The 21,309-nt window shown below is 38.0% G+C and overlaps 1 long non-coding RNA gene across 1 annotated transcript in view; it reads right to left on the bottom strand.

Annotated features, from left to right (window-relative positions):
• Positions 1 to 315: 315 nt before the first annotated feature.
• LOC144579773 (uncharacterized) overlaps positions 316 to 21,309 on the bottom strand; it is a 226,290-nt gene continuing 205,296 nt past the window's right edge. Inside the window, exons 3-4 of the long non-coding RNA XR_013528155.1 lie at positions 10,840 to 10,902; positions 316 to 6,066 (exon numbers count right to left, since the gene is read on the bottom strand). This is a non-coding gene — a long non-coding RNA (uncharacterized LOC144579773). The remainder of the gene's footprint in view (positions 6,067 to 10,839; positions 10,903 to 21,309) is intronic.

Here is a 21,309-nt window from a genome sequence, read left to right as displayed (position 1 = left end):
TATAAGTCAGATATGAACAATGAGAATACATGGACATATGGGGAGAGCGACACACACTGGGGCCTGTTGGCAGGGGCGCTGGAAGGAAGAGCATCAGGAAGAACAGCTAATGGGTCCTGGGCTCAATACCTGGGTGATGGTTTGGTCTGTGCAGCAAACCACCATGACATTCATACACCCATGTAACAAACCTGCACATCCTGTACATGTATCTGGGAACTTAAAATCAAAGTTGTTAAAAAAAATTATGAATGCAATAGATCATATATTTAAAAAAACTTTTTAAAGAGTTGATATTTTACCATGTAACCTGGTCATCAGTAAAACAAGAACAGTCTAGCAGTTATAAAAGAGAATTAAGACACTCTAGGCAGGGAAAAGAACACACAGCTGAAGCATAAATTTGAAGAGATGATGAGGAGATGTGCTAAGGGGGAGAAAGAGTAAAGAGGCAACATGAATAATGGTTAGTATCGTGAATTTGGAATCAGATCAACCTGATTTCAAATCCAAATTCCACCACCCAACTTCATACTTGAGTGGGTTTTACCCTTTTGAGCTTGTTCATCTGCAGTTGTTGTGAGAATTAGATATCGCATGTTAAACATGTAGCCTAGGTCCTAACACCCAATGGAGAATACTTGAAATCGTTGTTATTGATATTATTATCATGTTGCTATTATTAGAAATGACCCACATTAAAGTCTTCAAGGAAATGTCTCTAAAGGCAGTGTCCCTAAGGCATGCTTCCCCACGCAGCACCCTTGCACCAAGGGCAGTTCTCTTCCCGCTGGCACATCTACAGCCATCACAATGGGACAATCACAATGTCCATGATGCTTGAACACATCTGATTTCATACCTTTGTAAAATATTTCCCTAACTCCTATTTTTTCAGAGCTCCCTTTCTAAGAAAGAGGGATAAGATTAGAAAAACAGACAACCTTGTCTGTGCTAAAATAAAAATAAACTTCAGTTGAGTGTTTCTGCCCTTGCAGGATGCTTCTAATGCACTTTAAAGATGCTCTTACTGAGATGATGTCTTAGGCAAAGAAGTCGCTGTAATGGTGAGAATCTCAAATACAATGGCAGGCCTGAGGGAGAGATTTCCACACAAACATTGTGGAGCCCGCTAATGAATTATGAGTAGATGGCTTCCTCTACCAACATGAAGAGTCATCCCTGCAGAAAACATTGCAGCTGGAATCCAGTTCTGCATTCCATACATTTCCATTAACGTGGGTGGAAGATTTCATGGTACTGTCTAGTTTATTCTTAGCATGTGTGGGTCATACATTATTCAGCATTGTGAGACATCTATTTGAATAATAAGGTTAAAACCATTTTTAAGGCCATGGCTAACAAAGCTGTAAATACTATTCAGAGACAGAACAGATGAAGCCATTAATACTCACAATACACAAGTAATAAAGGGAAAAAAAATTTATAAAGGAGCTAAGAGGAGCCCAACTGGTTCCCCCAATGTGTGAAACTCCAAACCTCACTGTGCCTGAAGACCCTGGAGAGTCCCAATTGATGCCAACTCATTTTTCTCCAGAACCAGTGGGTGTCTTCTCTGCCCACACCAGGTTCTTCAGTAGCAACATTTCCAAACAAACCACTAGTTTTCTAGGATCAGATAAAGTTACAAGCATCCATAAATATGAACTTCTTAATATAATTATGAGTGTTGGTTTACAGGGAGGAAGCGATGCAATGGAGTGATCCTCAGCTAGGTCATTAAAATAATTCAGTTGCAAGTTGCTTAACTGAGGACTCCCTACTCCACAACTTCTGCAACGTAAATCTGGGCTGGAAGGTGGCTGATTAATAATGTGATGGGTGTGGTTGGCTGTCTCTAGGTGCTTTGATAAAAATACATTTGTGTTAAAGACGCTATTTATTATAAGTCACACAGGGGTGTGGTGTTTCAATGTTTCCATGTTTAGCAATTATAAACTGAAACTATTAAGCGCTTTTTAACCAACCCAAAAAGGAGACAAACTTAAAATAAGCCTAGACTACATGTTCTTTACAGATATCCTTTTTTTCTGGTCTTGATTTTACAGCTAAAACTTCTTCAATCCCTCTTGCCATCGACACATTATAATCTTTATATGGAAATCCTAAGCAAAAAATAAATACTAAATTTGATAACCTCTGCTTCAAATAGAAAATAGTGGCATTGAGGTAAAAGAAGCAAACTGTTAACACGAGTAAAATTAAATCTGCCCAGGAACCTTTATTTTAGAAAGATTGGTATTCAAATCTTGATTCCTTGTGTTGAAACAGATGGGCTTAACAGAAAGAATTCTTACAGTATATCACTTAAAAATTCTGTATTTATGCGAAGGATTTATGTTTCCAGAGTACCAGTAAAATGCCTTTGCATTTCTTTTCCCACATGCCCTTGAACATTTCAACCACTTTTCTGATCTCAACTATCATCCCAAGGTGAATTAGTTCTAGATTCACATTTCCTCTGGCACTTGCTTTAGTTTAACAGCATTTCTGCCTACTGGCTCTGCCAGCTGTGTCTCTCCCATTAACCTCAAGCTCAAGCTGGTTGAAATGATTCATCCCCTTATCCAATAATTCAGGGAAACTTCTGGGCTTCTAATTGTTCTCAATAAAATCTCCAAGTCTGGAGTTACAGAGACACAGAATTGCAAAGTCACCCTTCCTTTTCCTTTTTTCCTTTCTCTACAGCAGACGTTCTCAACTTCTGCTTTATTGACATTTTGAGCCTGAAAATCTTTGTCTGGGGAAAGGAAGGCTAGAGTCTGTCTGTGCATTTCACAGTGTTTGGCAGCATTTCTGGCTTCTACCTACTTGCTGCCAATGGCTGTATCCACTCCCCAAGTTGTAACAACCAAATACCTCCAGACATTGTCAAATATTCCAGGGGGATAAAATCACTCCCCACCTCCAGCCAATTAGTTGCCTAATAGCCAAGTGAATTCTCCCCATTCATCTCTTGTAGCTTCTTCACATCAGTCCTCGCTATCTCATTACTGTGCCAGGCCCCAGGGAGAACAATCAGTGTGTACGGTCTTTTTGCAGTACATTTTAGTGATATAATAGGCAGTGTGTACCAAGACATGCCAAATTCAAACACCAGTAACCAATATAGGGGGAAAGAAATTCAGAAAAGAAACCTTGGAAATATTTCTGGTAACTCTGAAGTCCTGAATAGATTTTTTTTAACTGAAATCTGAGGATTTTAATGTTGTCATCTCTAGTAATTTAAAATCATGGTTTGGGATAGAAAGGACCAGATAAGAAGCCATTATTTAGCCATTGTTTATGCAAGTTAATTATTTAGACATCTTGAATTGTGATGCTCTTTATAGCAAAGAATTTAAGTATGCATGTAGAAAGAACATGGTTTTAGAATATTATTAGGGCAGTGAATCCCACCTTTGATAATGTGCTATTGAAAGATAAGATATCTAACTCTACCAGACTTGGTCTAAGGACTAGAATAATGAAGGGCTATTTCTATATCCCATTTTTTACCAGAACAAACTTGAGATAATTCAAAATGTTACATACTTGGCACATAGCAGGTGTTCAATAAATGTAAACTAAAAATAACGTGAGTATTTCATTCTGAGGCTGTTACAACGACTTGAAAATTAAATTAGATGTGATCCTGTGACTGTTCCATGAGGAATCACATTAGACAAAAACAATAGTGCTGAGGAAGCAGTCAGAATTTCCTGGGGGGCATGGGGAGTGACAAGAATAGTCTTGAGATCAAACAATACGTCTTCCTAGGTCCATAGACTAACCGACTTTGACATTCAGCATCAAAAGTTTACTAGCACCCCAAAGATCTTAACTGCTAATCACATTAACCTTCTATTATGAAAAAGAGATTACAATAATTATACTAGATCTTTGAGAATCTACCTGAGTGACCTTTCTATTACATATGCAACAGAGACCAAGAAGAAAGGTCCAGAGAGGCAGAAAACACGCTTGCCAACACGCTTGCCAATGTGGTGTCACACAGTCCAAGAGAGGAAATGACTCAAATGGAGCAAATAGCCATCAGAAGCAAGTGATGCCGAATAAATAAGCAAAAATTTCAAAGTTCCCTGCTGGGCTGAGAGTCATGGAAATCATTCGTAAGAGCAACTGGAATTGCTGGTTAACACAAGCAATTTCAGTGGGATGGTAACAGCGGACACCAGATTTCAGTGTTCTGAGAAAGAATCAGAGGGAACCAGGGAGAAATGGCAAGTGTGGACGACACTCAAATGAGTTTGGCAGTGACAGATAGAAGTGAGCTGGAAGGTGCTATAGCATTAGGGAGGTTTTCCTGAAAGTTCAAAAAGGCTCATTCACATTTAAATATTTGAGAAGAAGCATGTTGAAGTTACATGAATAAGAAGAGTGCAATGGGATACAATTCCAGAAGAGATAAAAAGACAGGTGATCTAGAAGGAAGGTGGTGGGATTAGGCTTTGATGATACAATGAAGAGGATGGATTTAACATTCACAGTAGCAAGTGGGAAGGAGGAAAGGGCGGGGACCGGGCCACTGAATCAGTCACAGGACATCGAAGGAGTTCTCATGCAATGGCTTCTGTTTTATTCATGAAGAAGTTACTCTGTCACCCATTCCTCTGACTTGTAAATTAAACATACATTTTTTCTTTTATCCATTTTCCATTTTGAAAACAGAGGTCAATGGCTACATAACTTTGGTTGTATCTTTTTGATAATCCATCATTTTTCTTTAAGTCTATGAACCCACCTGTAATGGACAGGTACATTCACTCAGAGCAATATGCACACAAAACAGTTTCTAAGCTGTGCTCTGATTCACTAATAGTTTCTCAAGTTGGAAACATTTATATTTGAGTTACAAACGGCTACAGGGTCCACTCAAATAACATGTGATTTTAGTGTTGCTGTATTGAAGTAAACATCTCACGTAAAGATTCAGGGCTTTTTCATCAAGACACTGTATTGGCAAATCACCTGCTAAGAATGTGGTCATTAGTGTACATTTTGTGTGCAAAGCAAAGGTAGTTGATACTGTACCTTGGCGAAGCTGCCTCTTAACCACCTTTGTCACTGCCCAGGTGTTTCCCATGCCTGTGGCAGACTTAGAAGGTGGAGGAGTGGAGCCTGCCAGACCAGTTGCAAAGTGCAGAACAAGCCTCAGGGCCTCCATTCACAATCCAATTTGCCTTAGTGCTTGTGCCCAGCCTTAGCACTGCAAGGCTGACCGTTCGACAGGTAAGTTCAGCAACAATCACTTGGCCACAGCCACAGATTCTGCCTGGTGCCAGGAATTCTATTGTCTCTTGGGCGATGGCCACTTGGCAGCAATTTTCAGAGCTCTGCTCTGGCAGAGAATAAGGCTGTGTGTGTGTGTGTGTGTGTGTGTGTGTGTGTGTGTGTGTGTGTGTGTGTGTGTGTCTTTTCCATAGTTAACATTTGACAGCTGCTGAAAGGGAGAGTGAAAAAAGATACAGAGTTGGAATCAAAACACCAGTGTACCTCTCTTCTGTCTTTCCAGCCCGTTGTCATAACACTCTGGCTGTGCTCTGACTTCAACAAAAATTTTTAATGATAGTGAAAAGCAAAATGGAGGAAAGGGAAAGGGAAGATGGGAGAAAGACAAAAGGAAGAAAGAAAACAGAGAATTCTGAAACTTGGAGGCAAGGGAGGGCAGAAGCTGAAATGCTGATTTAAAATATTAACCTGGAATGAGCCCCACATGTCTTTGGGTAGAATGGCATTTCATCCCTTCTGCCTCTACTTTTCTTCCAATTCAAACCTTGGGCTAACAGAAGTGGACACAAAAAAAGTCTCTTGTTATAATTTTTACATCTTCCATATTTGTGGTCTTTGAATTCCTCTAATAAATTTCTCTCTATCAGTGGAATAGCAAAACTTTTCATGACACTTCTTAAAGTATTTTTAATTCAGGTTTGACATAAGACAGAGATAATTGCTTGGTTAATATTACCAGTTGGACAGATCAGTGGATAACTCACGCCAAAAGTATTTCTTTGCCAGATGACCAAAAGTCCACTTCACACTGAGCTGGAGGGAAAAAAAAAGAGGCAAATATTAAGAACAGTCAAGGGCATATCCTTTGTTATGAAAGATGTTCCTTCCTCATATAATTTCCAAATGTGGTTCTATAGTAAACAACACATCCAATATGCATAATGGAAATGATTTTCCTTTTAGAAGCAAGCTCCTCTGTTCTTTTTTGTATTATGAAACTACACCTGGAATTGGTTTCAAGGGAAAGTGAATCAGTATAACTGTCTCAGCCAAACCTAGAGGGCCCCTTGCTCTCATCTGGGCTGGGAAAGAACTCAAAGTAGCATCTAACGATGATCTTAGTGCAGTATCTGGCACATAGTAAATGGTCATTGAATATTAGCTGTTTTTATCCAATCAGGAAAAAAAGTCAGCTGGAACTAAACAAGATGGAGGGCTTATGCATTTAGGAAAAAGGAAAGAAAGAAAGAAGAAGGAACAAGGGAAATACTAATGGCTCTTTGTGAATATAAGCAATTTTAAAGACATTAATAAAGTAGTAGAAATGGAATCTAAATTTTAAGCAGCTCAAGAGTAATAAATGTGGCATAGGACAATAGAAGCAAGGGTAGACTACCCTTGAGTTAGGCAGGACAAAGATGTAAGAAGATGATAGATAATACATCCATATCATCAGGGCTTAGAGCCTATCAGGTGACCAAATAATTACCCCTCAGAATACATTTATTCTTCTCATCTAATCTATTAATTTCAGTGAATACTTCCTTCTCCTTATACACATATAGATATAGATAAGTACATATGTATCACTTATTAATTATATGGAGACACCTATGGTAAATAGATGAAAGCTTGAAACTTTACACCAACCAAACCATTATATGAAGTCTCAAAAAGTGAATGCTTAATTGCAGCCGTTGTCTTTCACTCTGCCAAGGTCAATTCAAGGGTAGCTTGCTATTTTGGGGATATCATTCCTCTTTCAAAGTTATAATGGTGGACTATAAATGTTCTTTTCACAAGTGTCCACTTCTTCAGCTCAATATTGTATAATATGTTTAAACAGCCTTCTATCTTCAAGTCTTTGAATAGGCTTCTCCTCAGCCAAGTTTCCTTGGGATGACTTCTGGCTCTGATCCAAGTTCTAAGTGCTGATAACCTATCTTACTACTCAGTACTCACCAAAATTCAGAGATGATGCTAGAAGAATTGTTCAAAAACCTGGGGGGATTCAGGTGATGTGCTGCTCTTCATCTTTCCATTTGCCCTGTTGCTATTTTTTTTTTTTTTCACATTTCTACCATACCTTTTACCTGGTGTGTGTGTGTGTGTGGTGTTCCTTTTTACAATTTCCCCATTTAACTTATCACCAAATTTCAATTTTCTGTAGTGAATTTCAAGACCATCTAGGTATCTGCCATATTTGTCTGGCATCCACTAGAATGTTCTCTTCATACTTACACTATTTCCTTATCCACTACTTTCTCCTTCAACTTTCAACTTGACTTACTTTTTTTGTCTTCTCATCACTCTATAATTTCTTCTATCTAAATTTCCCTCTATGAAGATAAGTTTATTGTATACGGTAGGATTTATTTGTAATTATAATTTTCTTAATAAAAATGAGAATATATTACAAAATGAAAAATAAAACACAATTAAGTGTATTTCCTTTAAGTTTGTTTTCTTGTATATAAACTTTTAAAATTAAAACTCTGCTTCAAATCTTTCCTAAACAAACATCTATATAAATAATAAACAATAAATATTTTAGTAATAATATTTGTAACAGCAATATGTACATAGTTTTTTATAACTTTTTCAATTAACATTATGAGAAAAGCATTTTTCATGCTAATATATAGACACCATAAGTATAACTTGAAAGCTATGTGACATGCCATAATATAAACTAACATTATTGGACATTCAACTTATTTCCAGTTGTTACTTGTAAAATAATGTTGCTATGCATACATTAGTAGATATGGTTCTTTCCCCTATGTTTTAGATTATTTTCTTAACATAATATCCCAGCAGCAGAATTTGTTGGAGATATGCATTTCCAAATCACCTTCCAAATGACCTTCCAAAAGTTGTATGACCTAACTGCCATTACACGAAGATGGTGGTTTTGTCACAGCCTCTTGAGCATAAAATGAATTAATTTCTAATGCTAGTTTAATATATTAATATCATATTCCATGGATGTTTGAGCTAAACTAATCAATTTGAGGTAATTTTGAATTTTGACTATGTTAATTTCTTCACTTTACAAACTCATCTTCAGAATGTTTACCTTAGCCAAGTAAGGCAATCATGCCGAAGACAGAAAAGGCTATTTGTTTCTACTACTTTATCTAAATTTTTTCAAAAAAATTAAACATATGGACTTGTTTATCATTTGTCTGTGTAGCAGACATTTTGTTATTCATATGTTCTCTTTTGCCTGGCTATTATCAGGCATAAAGCTCCATTAGGCTACCATTTCACATTTAAATAACCTGACTAATTAAAGCTTTAAATCGATGTGGTATATTTTGTAGAAAGACACTATAAAATCCAATACCCCTAAGCCTGTCATAATGTTTTATTATGTGAAGCACCTCAAGAGACTGGACAGATCTCTTAATTGTTCTGCAGGCATTTAAAGGTGATTAAATCACCTAAATGTGATCTTTAAAACTGTGGCCATTCATTAACCCCTCCAGTGGTCACTCATCTGTTAGCAATATGGCCAGCATTAGGAAGAACCAGCCTTCAATGGCATTCATATTATATTTGTAACCTCACAACAGTATCTGAATCAAAGTACGAAAATCAGTGTTTTGTATCTCCTTACATTCACCCTTAGAAAGGGGAAAATGTGGCTTAGGGACCTAATGGAATTATATTAGGGAGGTTTCTTTAAAGGTGATGGAGATGCTATGTAATTTTATCACGTGTGCTAACAAACCTGTCGATTTTCCATGGATCATGTCACAGGTGTTTCTGGAGAAAGTGGAAGTTCTACTTTGCTCACAATGTTGATAATTTGTAAGAATATGTCGATATTGTTTGTTGTCTTGGCAAAGAGGAAAGATTTGTCTGATTGTTAAAGGTATGAATAATTGACAAAATTAGGACTATAGGTTAGATTATCTCAGCACCAGAAAAAAGACTCAAATAATACACTACCCCATGTTTAATGCAAGAGAAACTATAGATCACTTCTTTCAGCTCTTCATGAAATGTTTTTAAGGGGAAAGTTGGCCAACACTATAATTGCTGCTACTACTCCATGTCCAACACATTTAGTCAAATTTTTATACATTTTACCAATTGCTATATTATGACCAAATCTTGAACTTCAGCAAAACAGCAAATGGATACACATAAACTTTATGAGTCCTTTTCCAGTGAGGTACAGGAAGTCATACTTTGGAACCAGAGGTTCCATTATGCTTCTTGGGTGACAATTTCTCCAGAGGACATGTTCAACTTTTTTGTATACTTTCTGGTCAAATTCCTAAGTTCAGTGGTGGAGACACTCTGCAAATGTGTGCACACAAAGAAAGGATTGCCACAAAACTGCAGCATCCCATGTCTACTCATCAGCTGTGGCATTTTCCTCTGGGTTTGACAGAAATGCAAAGGCCCAAGGAAGTTACAGCATTTATTAATTACTTTGCTTCTAGGCATGATCCTTACTTAAATCATTCTAAAAAGATTTATCCTGTTCTTTAGGGGAGTGAATTTCACACTGTGATTAGAAGAATATGACCCTCATGTAAGTAACAAAGTAGATTTACAAAAGCTACTCTGGGGACTATGAAATCCCTGACACTTTTTCAAGGTGAATCATTCTAGGAAGACAATTCCAACAAATTCATTGACATTACCATGTTGAAGCATCCACAAAACTTTAGTATTTGAATGACAACTACAATTGTATAATATTCCTGCAGTTTCCAAAAGGAAATAAACTTTTTTTCAACTATTAATCTTGATTAATTTACAGATGCAAGAGTTTTTAATTTAGCCAATATGTTGCATGATAATATCAGCCAAACACTGTTCCACTTCTCATGAAAGGCTGAGGCTATATTCTTTTTATTTCATCAAAGGAGGAGAAGAATACTTGACAACAGATAATACCTATTAAATAGTTTAATCAGAAGTTCTGCCAGACCTCTCCTCTTTCACTGGCCTCAGTGTTAAACAGAGAATATGTCTCTTTTCTCTGGCATTTTGTCCTCTTCAGAAAGTGTTGTCACCAGTAATACATAGATAAATAGAATTCTTATTTCTAGTTTGGCTGATGTCTTCACTTTGATCGTTTTAATGGCTGTGCCATATTTCTTAGTAGTGTGTTCTGTTCCCAAGTGAGACAGTGGATCTAAGACAAGCCCTTAGGAAGGGAAGGGCAAATACTGCAAACAACATCATTGGCTTTTGTTGGCCAATTTGTTTCTACAGCAAGACCATCACCTAAGACCTTAACATACTCAACATATTTTCCCAAATGGATTAGTACATGGAGTGAGAAGAGGAGAAATCACTAATTTTGTGAAGAACTACAGATGAGTCAATAACATTTATTTGTGGTCAGGAAAGGGAAATATTCCAAAGAGCTCCTTTCCTGGTAAAAGGATTTGCTTATTATGTGTATATTCATTATATTCTCAAATCTTGTAACTCTATTATAAGCCAAGGATATTCCCATTTTAAGAGCTGTAAACTGAAGTTCAAAGACATGGTGACTCTATCCCATGAAAAGCCACCCAAAGGTACACAAGGATCATAATTTCTTATTTTGCCACTCACCAGGTTAGTTTTCTTTCCATATGGTTGGCTTGGTTGCTATCCAAGTGAAGTAAAATCTTTTACCTAAAAAAAAAAAAAAAAAAAAAATCCTAGAATTTTTGAATTAACCAAATTTATAATAGAGAGAAGAGATTCTTTTGAGGAATCAAGGACTGATCTCTCCTGGAGGCCAGCTACTGGATTTGATGGAGCAGAGGCCAAATGAGTAATGACAAATAACAGGTTTTTATGTCTTGGTTCTTCATGCACCTGACAACATACGGCATGGGGTTCTTTTCTGAGACACCGCAGTGATGACAGAGAGAACAGATGCGTTCAAATTCATAGGATTTTAAGGAATGGAATGGATGGGGAGCTTCAGGGAGGACAATAGTAGAAAAAAAAGAAAATCAAATGTAGCATCTGTCATAAAATACCCTCAACTTCTACCACACAATTTGCCTTCTAAGAAAAGCGGTCTTGACTCACAAAAGATAGTTCATGGGATGGTTCTTTTACTGTGTAACACCAATCAAGGAAACATTATAAATAAATTAAACTAAAACGGAGGGAGAAATTAAGAAAAATAAGGAAAAGGTTTAAAGAAAAGTTCATGGATTTCCAAGTAGACGATGTGTGTATACACTCACTCTCTTAGTTTTCTGTGTGTAAATTTTGGACAAATCACTTAGTCTTCTTCTCAATGTAAAAACTAGGTTATTTGGGGGATTCTGGGGGGTGTATATTGACAGTAACTTAGCACAGTGCTTACCATATAGGAAGCCAACAAACGTTTTTTTAATGATATGAGTCTAATAAAAACCTCATTTTAAAAAACACGTTATTTAACATGCTCCTCATTTAAAGCTCATGCTGTACACAGTCTGTTGAAGCATGTAGCCGACATATAAAATGCACTAACAGAGGTAAGACAACATTAAAATAATTATGAGATCCACTAAAAAGATGATAAATTGATTCCTGATTCTAGTTCTTACACTATAGCCCCTGAAATGTGGCAGAAAATATTTTTATTTTTAATGAGAAAACAGCGTTGGATATAAATCTGGACATCTCATAGCATATTCGTTTCTTGCAGTACTGTATATACTGGATGTATCTACTTCACAGGCATTCTGTGAAAATTATTCAAACCTATTCATTCATAATGAAACAGATAACACATAAGTGAGACCAGCTGAACTCAGCCAGATCTCAGCTCAAATCTACATTTGGCCAGAGGAATGTGGGTCAGTCATTACTAGGTTACCCAATATGTTTTTTCAAATTAAGACAGAAATCTTCATTGTTAAGTAAAATCTAAGGAGTTGAATGCTTTCTCAAACATTTTTAACATTTCATGGCATGAAATACCGGTAAAAATGCACTGAACTCAATTGGTGGGTCACTGCTTTGCAACCTCTAGTGTGACTTTATTCAAGAAGCAGTAAGTTTTATGGCGTTGCAGTGCAAATCCAACATTATGAATCATGACTATAGATGGGATATGAAGTAGCAGCAACCTTTGAAAATCAAAGATCAACAACTACAAACTGGTTGGTTGCTTCTGTAAGGAAATCTTAATAATTCAGTTTGCTTCGTGACTCAGCATGAGTTAATTCTTCTTATTCCCAAGACCCATCTAAGAACCCATGGTTTGTCTTAATTAGTTAGCACCAAAACTGTTAAATTTAAACTATAGCTACTGCTCACAAAGAGACACCTGGTGGGCTAATACCAATCTGCAACAAATCAGGTATTTAAGAAAGTACTTCATAACTGCAAATTGCTATAAATATTAAGTATTCTTACTACTCTTTGAGTTTTCTACAGCCACTCAAGAAGAATCTTCTCTGTGTGTGGTGTGTGTGTGTGTGTGTGTGTGCTCTCGTGCACACGTGTGAGACAGAGTCTTGCTCTGTCGCCCAGGTGGAGTGCAATGGTGCAGTCTTGGCTCACTGCAGCCTCCACCTTCTGGGTTCAAGCAATTCTTCTGCCTCAACCTCCTGCCACACACACTACACACCCAGCTAATTCTTGTATTTTTAGTAGAGACAGGGTTTCACCATATTGGCTAGGCTGGTCTCGAACTCCTGACCTCATGATCTGCCCGCCTCGAAGATTCAAGCACAGCTCCTTTTGGCTTACAAATTCTTCCGCCCAGTCTTCCCTAGCAGTCATTCATATCTTCTGATGTAACAGTTCTAGAGCAACTCCCCAAGCATCAATTGGCCAAATGCCTATTTGTCAAAAATCAATGGATTAAATGAATAATTTGCTAAATTTTCTATATCTTTATAGTGTTAATATCTAATAAAGCCTTCTGCTTTCAAAAAGATGGAGTAGGCATACTTTTCCCTAGACTTCCCACTAATACAAATAACAACTGTAACATTCTATATAAAAGTAATTTAAGAAGACAGTGAAAGGTGAAGCAAAGATGGCAGAGTGGCTGGGCTTTGGAAAGGCATGGTGAGGAGCCCCCTAGGCTTTCCTGGAACCTCATATATTTCAGAATTGAAGCTAAAGAAGCTACAACCCAGAAACACCAACAAGTGCAGACGAAGAAATAAAGAAAAAGCCTCCATGAAGCCTACTGTCTCTAGCCAAGGAGCCTGAAAGGGACAGCCTCAAAAAGCAGAAACCTTTTATACAACAATCTCTCTACTTTGGCCAAACACCACAGGAAAACCTACTCATACCAGCAGAAGCCCAGTGGGGAGTACAGACTTTCATCTCAGAATGAAGAGGCATGCCATCGCTTTCCATGCTGATGTGGGTATCAAGGGAGGACCAGAAAGGGTCAGGACCTTCAGCTCCACCCAGGAGTAACAAGGCCACTGTCCCCTCCGTGGTGTCAATGGAAACCATGAAGTGATATCTACTTGTATTATATCTTACAACTGCATGTGAATCAATAATATCTCAAAATAGATTCATTTTCAAAAGTAAATTTGATAAAGACCCTTTTCTTCCAATGAGTTTTCTTGGAGAGCAGAACAAGGCATTCCTACCCCTGCCAGCCAGGGGTGACCAGTGGGAGTGTCCAGAAGCAGCTCTCTTGGCCTGGACAGGCCCTCGGTGTTCACATCCCAGACAGCAACCATGACGCTTCCTCAAGTGGCTTGGCAGACAGTAATTGTGGGAAAGTGCAAGTTAGAGCAGGAGAAGAATAGGCAGAAGCCAAGCAATAACTTCAGCTCACAGTGTGGTGCATGGGGATGGATAGGCCAACCCTTTGGAGACTCCCAAAAATAACTGGGAAACACCTGACCATACCCTCTTTGGGCTAGTAGGGCTCACTTGATCATTAAAAGTAATTGTGACTTATTTTTGAACCACGAACTAGTAAGAACTGAAACATCTGTGTTTTAATTATTCCCTGTCACCTTGACCACTGGTTCATCTAGTACTTATTTCATTTACCTAGATGAATAAATGAAATTCTTCATAAAGTTTATTTCTACAAAAAGGTAATATTGTAAATACTTCAAGGTGCAGATTAATAGTTTCATTATTGTCCCCACAAGCATTCACCGGTTCTTCTCTGTGTGTGGTATAAAGCCAGGCACTGTACAAAGGAATAAAGAAAGGGAGTTTCTGCCTTTCAGAATTTACAACTAAAGTAAAAATTAAACACATGAAGAAATGTAGGGCAGAAATAGGTGACCACCTAAACTTTGTGTGCACAAATCCTGCCAACTCCACCAGTGGCCAAACTGTACTTCCCGTCTCCCTGTGTTCATCTTGGGCTTCGTGCCTTCCATTCCTGCCCAAGCCACCTGGGCCTCACACCCCACCTGGACCTCATGCCTGAAGTGGTGATGAGTAGTAGCTACTGTCCACATGATGATTTCCTAAGGACTTACCACGTATCAGGTCCCATGGTAATTATCAGAGTCATAAAGAAGAAGAAAACATGGCCTCAGCTCTCCAGCCTTGGTCAACAAATAACACAAATCAGAGTGGCTAGCGCAGCAGGACTCAAGCAGACAAGGTTGAGGAGAAGCATAAAAAAGAAAGGGAGCAATTCAGCCACAAAACAAGCAACCAATTTATGGGCATTCGCACCTGCACTTATGCCAATCTTTTTCCTTGAAATAATGAGACAAATAGGGCCGCCACTGGCATGACATCAGGGCACCTGCCTATTTCCCAGGGAGGTTATAAAATACAAATGTTCAAACTATAAGGGACCTGAGCTATATTCCCAATTGCCACTAATTTATCTGGGATGTTAGGCAAGTCCTGTGGCTTTTCTGGGTTTCATTACCTTTACGTGTAAAATAAAAGGATATGCAGACCACCAAAGGCCCATCCCAGATGGAAGTCATTGCTTAATCACCACCTAAAGGGCAACTAAAACAATCACGGCTCCTCCTCTTTCTAGCCCAGCGAACTCCGGCAAGTCACTACCTTCCTTTGTCTGTTTCCTCCTCTGTAAAGTGAGCATAATATTAAGACATCTCCTAGGAGTGTCAGGAAGGTTTAATAGATTACTGTATGTCAAGTGCTTAGAAGAGTACGTAGCACATACTAAGTATTATATAAATATTACCTATTACTATTAGAAATTTTTATTTCAGATTTCCAGTGATATTTTAGTATTCATTTTACAGTGTTAATTCTCTTAATTGTACATGTACAAAGTGTTTTGCATAATCTTTCCAAGAGTCACTATTGAGAATTAATTAATTAATTAATTAAGAGTCAGATTATGCCAAAAACATACTCCTAAAACTTAAAATATGTTCTTTGGAAAACCACATAACTCAGAGGATATTATTATATTATTTAGTCATATATAAATAATACCTCACTGACCACAAAAATATGTATACATATTTTCAAAGCTGGCTAATATCGAAAATGACCTGAACACCTAACTTAAGACCCACTGGCTCCTTACTAGTCAAAAGTAGACCAGCAGCTCTGGCACTTCATTCAGGAAGTTTTATTTGGAGTCCAAGAATCTGCATTTCCCCAAGCCTTCCGGTACTGCTGATACTGCTGGTTAACAAACTTTACTTTGAGTAGCAAGGCACTGAGATGCAGGAATCAGAATTAGACTTTAAAATAACTGCAGTAATTGAATTAGTTGTATCCAAATCCCATTAATGGGCCAGATCTGGAAAACATCTAATCAGCACAATGTACAATCACAATCATGCCTAAAAAGCATTGTAGAACTTACATGGCATTCCCTAATATGGGTGCATCTATCCACATAAGATACTCCATATTGGCACACATGTTGCTTGTGACTTAATTTTTGTCATAAAATATTCACTGTTAGAGAGATGGACTGACATAGTCTTCATAAGTGAGCACATGTGATGGGAGAAATATCCCCTGATTTTAACTTGGACAACTGCAACAATACCTTTATATAAACATGCATCACTATCACTGTGAAAGTGGGATTTCAAAAGTGATTTGTGGTTTGTTTTCTATTTTTAAAAATTTTAGAAATGCTTCTATTCTTCCATAAGAGATGCAAATCCAACCCTCAGAGTGCTTTCTGACAGAATCTTAACAATTGTACAATGTCTAAAGATTTAAGATTAAAATTCTACATATATATATACATTATGGTTAAAAAAAAAAGCAGAAAGAAAAAATGGCCTAATCCCCAGCAGCTGGAGCATAGTACCAAGAGGCCCTACTTTTGAATGGACTTGAAATTGGAATTCAGACCTTTCCTTAAAACAAATGAAAAAATAATTCTCTTGAAATGAAAACCTAATAATAGTGAGGCAAAAGGAGGGTGTGGGAAGAAGCAGAAAGCAAACCATTCAGTGACTACAGCCAATCTTTACTACTGGCTCTGAGAAAAAGACTGAGACTTTCCTTCCTACAAAAGATGCAGCAAAGTCACGGCTCTCCAAGCTGCTGAGAACAGCAATGCTTGAATAAATCCTCCTCCAAACCTTGGAAGATGTATGACTTTGGGATTTCAGAGGTTTCCAAAAATACACAAAACACAGAAAACACTTTCCTCCTTTGCCAAAACACATCGGCCCTTTGTTTACATTACGTCCTCCCTTTATATATGTTGGAAATCAAAGACCCCTCATGGCATTGATAAGATTGAACATAGGGGAAGGTAAACGGGAGGCTGCTCAGTCAATTCTGTCTTGAAATCTTCTTTCACACCTCTTTCTGAAATGTAAATATGGACTCAGTCCAGCTTTCCCAGTGCGAATGACTTTGGCTGAGGGCGGTTGGTATGGAAGTCATTTCCCTTCTAGGTGCAGTAGCTGCTTTCCACAGACTCAACAAAGACACGAAATATCATTAACATCTGATTCCGAAAAGGTTGACAACCACTTCTTTGTTTTACCCAGCAGTCTGGGGAAAGCTGCTGCACATTACTCGATCAGGAGCAAAATTATACCTATTAGGCTCTGATATGAGTATTGGAATATTTCTCTCATTTGTGCACAGCATTGGAGCTTGAATATGCCTATTGTTTTCACAGTATCCATTACATATTTTAAATGGCATGGAAAGATCATATATGTAAACATTACTTCAGCTGAGGCTGAGTGATGCTTGGCAAAGCTAGAGAGGCTGTCTGACCTCCATGGGCCTTGGTTTCAAGGAAAGGAGCACCAAGGGACTTTGTCAGGGGATGGCTGTTGGTTAGGAAAAGGAGTAAGATGGATTGACCAATGGGTGCTGCTGCATTAAGGAAGTCTGGATCCCTTCCTTTGACACACACAAAAAGCTCCAGGCCTCAAACTGGCTCCTTTATTTTGCGGCATACAGAAAGAGGATGAAAGACTTGCCTGAGGGTCTGAAATACCATGAGGGAAGAGTCTGGAAGAAAGGGGAGAAGGCTGACTGGTGCAGCTTCAGGATTTGTGAATAAAAAAGGAGAGTGGGGGGATAAGGGCCTCCAAATTTAAAAGCATTTCTAAAATAGCCATTAATAATCACATTCTCTAAGATAAAAGCAAGAATCCTAAGCTGTTTTTTTAAGCGCTGATGTTTTCCTTTCAGTCTTCAGAGAAGGAAATGGAATTAGCCTAAAAACATGAAATCAACTGATTAAGAACTCTTGAAACTTCTCAGGGTCATGAGGCACGCTGGATGGCAGCACTCGCCTCTCCTCACCATAGCAGATGTTGTGAGCAGAAACATTGCTGCACACAGGAGGTTGATGCTGTGAGCAACCTGTAATTTTAATCATTTACAGAGCTGAGTGTAAAGCTCCACCCCAAGATCTAAGTCCTGGGGCCCTGAACTCATGTTGGAATGTTTATGGATATTTTTCTCAGAGATGCTCTCAAAATTATCCTCGCATTTTACTCACCATTAGTCCACATATAGAGTGCATTTTCTGTCTTTTTTAGATAAGACTTAGATTTCTCTGGTAACCAGAAATATAAACACAGGGAATAAGTCATTATTTGAAGAATTTGGGCTATACAGATAGGCAAAAAATTTCCTCTAGGCCAAATCTACACTAAAACGTTTATTGTGCCAAATAATTCTGTTTCCTTGATAGATGGCTCACACTCACTTTTAGTCTGAAAACCCAGCCCCAGACAACCTCACAATAACAAACTAATGGCTGTTTACTGCTGCGGAAGTCAACAAAATTACTTCTTTAACTCTATTGAAGTTATTCTACAGCAAATCAAATCAACGGACATATTTTTTAGACATTTCTAAGCTTGTTGTCATGCTAAGAAATAGCAAGATACATGAGGTAGTGTCTTCTCAACTAACAGTGAGCTTACTTACAAGCAGGCAACGTTAAACTGTAACCAAAGATTTAAATGAAGAGCAACGATGAGATTGAAATGTGATGAGATTCATTGACGAGCGAGTAATACAACAGATGCTAGTGGACATCAGAGATGGAAGGAGACCATCAAAGGGTCCAGGACAGGCTCTATCAAGGAAGTGAGATTTTCCCACCTATGAAATCATTGACACTTATAGGATTAAAAGAGTTACAATAGGTGGAGATGTTTTCCAAAATAGTATTGTAAATAGTATCTGTCTCTCTGTCTTCTTTCCCAGTAAAAGGTTTTTGTTTGGTTATTTTTTTCCACTTTTTTTGTTTTCTTTAATAAGTAACTTTAAAAAAAATACTTTAAGTTCTGGGATACATGTGTAGAACGTGCAGGTTTGTTACATAGGTATACACATGCCTGGTGGTTTGCTGCACCCAACAACCCATCATCTACATTAGATATTTTTCCTAATGCTATTCTTCCCCTGGCCCCCAACCCATGACAGGCCCTGGTGTGTGATGTTCCCCTCCCTGTGTCCATGTGTTCTCATTGTTCAACTCCCACTTATGAATGAGAACACGCAGTGGTTGGTTTTCTGTTCCTGTGTTAGTTTGCTGAGAATGATGGTTTCCAGCTTCATCCAGGTCCGAGGAAAGAACATGAACCCATCCTTTTTATGGCTGCATAGCATTCTGTGGTGTATATGTGCCACATTTTCTTTCTTTTTTTCTTTCTTTCTTTCTTTCTTTTTTTTTTTGAGACGGAGTTTAGCTCTTGTTACCCAGGCTGGAGTGCAATGGCGCGATCTCAGCTCACCGCAACCTCCACCTCCTGGGTTCAGGCAATTCTGCCTCAGCCTCCTGAGTAGCTGGGATTACAGGCACGCACCACCGTGCCCAGCTAATTTTTTGTATTTTTAGTAGAGATGGGGTTTCACCATGTTGACCAGGATTGTCTTGATCTCTTGACCTCGTGATCCACCCGCCTCGGCCTCCCAAAGTGCTGGGATTACAGGCATGAGCCACCACGCCCGGCCCACATTTTTTTTATCTAGACTATCATTGATGGGTATCTGGGTTGGTTCCAAGTCTTTACTTTTGTGAACAGTGCTGCAATAAACATCCATGTGCATATGTCTTTATAGTAGAGTGATTTACAATCCTTTGGGTATATATCCATTAATGAAATTGCTGGGTCAAATGATTTTTCTGGTTCTAGATCCTTGAAAAATCACCACACTGTCTTCCACAATGGTTAAACTAATTTGCACTCCCACCAACAGTATAAAAGCATTCCTATTTCTCTACATCCTCTCTAGCATCTGTTGTTTCCTGACTTTTTAATGATCACCACTCTAACTGGCATGAGATGGTATCTCATTGTGGTTTTGATTTTCATTTCTCTAATGACCAGTGATAATGAGCTTTTTTTTTTTCATATGGTTCTTGGCCACATGTCTTCTTTTGAGAAGTGTCTGTTCATATCCTTTGCCCACTTTTTGATGGGATTGTTTTTCTCTTATAAATTTGTTTAATTTCTTTGTAGATTCTGAATATTAGCCCTCTGTCAGATGGATAGATTGCAAAAATTTTCTCCCATTCTGTAGGTTGCCTGTTCACTCTGATGATAGTTTCTTTTGCTGTACAGAATATCTTAAGTTTAATCAGATCCCATTTGTCAATTTTGGCTTTTATTGTTTTTACTTTTGGTGTTTTAGTCATGAAGTCTTTGCCCATGCCTAAGCCCTGAATAGTATTGCCTAGGTTTTCATCTAGGGTTTTTATGGTTTTAGGTCTTATGTTTAAGTCTTAATCCATCTTGCATTATTTTTGTATAAGGTGTAAGGAAGGGGTCCAGGTTCAGTTTTCTGCATATGGCTAGCCAGTTTTCCCAACACCATTTATTAAATAGGGAATCCTTTCCCCATTGCTTGTTTTTGTCAAATTTGTCAAAGATCAGATGGTTGTAGATGTGTGGCATTATTTCCGAGGCCTCCATTCTGTTCCATTGGTTTACATATCTGTTTTGGTACCAGTATCATGCTGTTTTGATTACTGTAGCCTTGTGGTATAGTTTGAAGTCAGGTAGCACAATGCCTCCAGTTTTCTTTTGGCTTAGAATTGTCTTGGCTATATGGGCTATTTTTTGATTCTGTATGAAATTTAAAGTAGTTTTTTTCTAATTCTGTGACGAAAGTCAATGGTGGCTTGATGGAGATAGCATTGAATCTATAAATTACTTTGGGCAGTACGGCCATTTTCACAATATTGATTCTTCCCATCCATGAGCATGGAATGTTTTTCCATTGGTTTGTGTCCTCTATGATTTATTTGAGCAGTGATTTGTAGTTCTCCTTGAAGAGGTTTCACATTCCTTGTTAGTTTTATTTCTAGGCATTTTATTCTTTTTGTAGCAATCATAAAGGGGAGTTTACTTGCAATTTGGCTCTCTGTTTGTCTATTATTAGTGTATAGGAATGCTTGTGATTTTTGCATATTGATTTTGTATCCTGAAGATTTTTTGCTGAATGTTTTTAAAAATCTCATTGGATTGACAGTTCATTAAGATGCCTCATGTGTTTAAAAAGAGACAGGCTATGAACAAGCAAACACTCCTATTCAACATAGTATTGGAAGTTCTGGCCAGGGTATTAAGGAAAGAGAAAGAAAGAAAGGGTATTTAGGCCACAGCACTAGCCATTTGGAGAAACTTGGCTATGCTGTCTACTGCCTATTATGTTAAA

This window comes from Callithrix jacchus, chromosome 16 (genome assembly GCF_049354715.1).
Source record: "Callithrix jacchus isolate 240 chromosome 16, calJac240_pri, whole genome shotgun sequence".
Taxonomy (NCBI): Eukaryota; Metazoa; Chordata; class Mammalia; order Primates; family Cebidae; genus Callithrix; species Callithrix jacchus.
Note: the sequence above shows the minus strand (reverse complement) of the source record. Positions and strands in the feature narration are given on the sequence as shown.